Below are 2,977 nucleotides of genomic sequence, written 5' to 3' on the forward strand. Positions count from 1 at the left end.
AGGCCTAGGCCTGTAAAAGTCATTAATGTCATCACCGAGGTCACGAGGATTCGCCTCGGGCAACTTTTAACCGGCAAGTTTGGTGGGTTGGCTAACCTGCTTTTCGGCCAGATGTTTTTTTAATTACCCCCGTTCATACTACCTTCGAATTATATTTCCGGTAATATTCAACGGGTAATAACATAAGCATGAACGGGCCCTAATTTAGTCATTTGGCTGCAGGCGCAACTGTAATGATAAAGACATGTACTTTGCTACTAGACTAATTCCAAATCACTCCATCAGACATGTGTTATACTGTACTGGCGACAATAAACCACGCGTAATCACGCGTAATATACTATAATTTGCAAATTGAGGGATTAATTTTAAGTATGTATTAAAAGTTTTCTAGATTTAACCATTATCAAGGAGGTGATTGAATCTATTTTTACCCAGATTCTTTTTTGGTTCATGATATGAAGTGGAAGGGGATCGATAATTGAAACTGATAAATTGATGTTCCAGGATAAAAACTCATAATTTTGGAGTTCTTTTGGAGGTTTGATTTAACAACCAGAACCATGGTCCCGGGGTCTATGAGGAGGATCATAAACCACTGGTTGAAGAAACGTTCCGTAATAAGGTCATGTATACACAATTGATTTCCTTATTTAAAGAAAAAACGCGTTTATATGTCTTAGTATAGGCATAGGCCTATACACATTTTGAAATACAGACCTAAATACGCTTCATTTTTTAATCTAGTCCGACAATTCTATTCATGGTATCTAAATGGCATAAGCAAACGTAATTGACATTAGGTAATAATTTTTATTTCAGTTTTTTTTTTCACTTTTGGTCATTGTTTCATATTTAAATAAAAATATCAAAAAAATGTGTATGTGTCTCTTTAGCTGGTATGAGGTGGGGGGCGATGGGGTTGGTAAACGTACCCTTGTCACTATTCATTACTGTATTTTTTTGACTGTAAGTCTGAAATAATGATCTGTATGAAAATTGAAACATCTTGAAGGATGCGCCTACTCTGATAACAAGCATAGGTGCGCTAGTAGTCTAGACAGGGAGTAGTGAATTACAATTACTTCTTGCTGGTCTAGACAACGTCCACTAACAATAAACCTCCTCCTTGTATGTGTTATTATATCTTTAAAACGTTATAAAGAAAAAAAATGAAAAGAACGGAAAAATTCGAAAGGTATAGAAAGAAAAGGAAATGGTAAACAAAGAGAAAGGAAAAGAAAATGAAAAGAAATAGAAAGACAAAACAAGGAAAATGAAAAAAAAAGAGAAAAGGTAAATAAAGAAATTAATAAGAAGTAAAGGAAAAGATAGACAGGAATGAATGTAAAGAGAGAAAACGGAAGAAAAGACATGAAAAAAAAGTAAAAGAAAGGTAAGTAAGATAAAAAAGAAAAAGAGAATACCGGTAAATATTTAAAAATTAATTAAGTAGTTGAAAAGAAAATTAAAATTACTGTATTTTTCAAATTATTCATAACTTAAATCATATTGCAAAACAACTGATGCGATATAAAAGCATAAGCCTGTGGGAATGCATGATGATTAGAATTAGGCCTACGCTAAAAAATAAATGCTAGAAAAACTTTTAAAACAAATAAAAGAATGAAAAAAACATATTGACTTCCATTGTAACACAGATGAAACAATTTCAGCCATTTTCATTCATTTCCAGACATATTAGGCCTACATACAAAAAATTCTTAAACTGATTATCAATCTATGCAAACTTATTATAAAAACTATATTTAATGCTATCAACTAACCTAAGCAAACTTCTAATATTTCACTGTTGATTATAATTTTTAGTAGTCTATATCACACAAATTTTAGGCCTAAAAATCAAATTCATATTTCATAAAATCTGAGCAACAGAGTAATCGCTGGTAGATTTTCTAATGTAGTTTACCGATTTTATTTGCATGATTTTTGATAAATTTGAATGTAAGCCTATACCAATAAGCAGACTGGTGACCCACTTATCAGAAGTGGGACAGATGGTCATTAAACGACGATAGATCGTCTTTCAGGGCTTGGTTCTGCCTCAGGATGTAAAAGAATAATAATATAATGTCGTCTTCTTGACGTACCGGTAAGAAGAACTTCCTTTATTGCCATATTCATGTCACTTTTAATATTCACATACTGGTACAGGTCAACAGCACTTTCAATTGGTCGGTAGGCAAGCCTAGTGTTTATATGGCATGTGTACATTTGTAGTAGGCCTATATACACTAATGCTTCTCCCTGCAAAGGCGAATATCCCTTTATCTTGAATTTTAAGAATGCTTGATATGACGTCTTAGATAATGTGCCTTACCCCAAGTTAAATATAGCAGAAAGTTTCCTAATATTATCAATTATATTGCGGTATAAAAACCGTTGATTTCATCTTCGAAGAAAGAACTTGTGAACCCCAATACGTTACAATATCTTAAGAATGTTGTAGGCCTATTAGGATATCGGTGTTTTTTTTTTGTGCAATACCGGTATGAGATTCGTGAAGACGTGGCGCTGCGCCTACCAAATTGTAATATATCACATTTGGTATATCGAGTGTTGGCAGTGACTATTTCCAATAACCCTTGCTAATGTGTGTTAAATGTGACATGATGTATTTCTGGGCTAAATATGTATCTTTGATGTTAGGCCTAAATGCAGCGCATAGAGGTATTTTATTATGTCCTTACTGGTAGTTTTAGGCCTAAGAGTAGGCCTACACGTACTGTTAAACAAGGGCCACTTCAAGTTTAAAAATTAAAAGTAAAAACTGTGTTACCATTTAAATGTTTCACAATGATTTCAGTGGTTTAAGTGCGAAATGAATGTTATATTAGGTAGCTAGTAGACGGAGGCATAGCGGAAAATTAACTTGGCCCTTGTTGCACTGGTACAGATAACACACTCTCTGTTAGAAGAACTGACCTATGGGACTACTTGTGGCTTTGTTATACAT

The sequence above is a fragment of the Anneissia japonica genome, unplaced genomic scaffold (genome assembly GCF_011630105.1).
Source record: "Anneissia japonica isolate Jap-2015-1 unplaced genomic scaffold, ASM1163010v1 scaffold2707_len876726_cov182, whole genome shotgun sequence".
In the NCBI taxonomy this organism is placed as follows: domain Eukaryota; kingdom Metazoa; phylum Echinodermata; class Crinoidea; order Comatulida; family Comatulidae; genus Anneissia; species Anneissia japonica.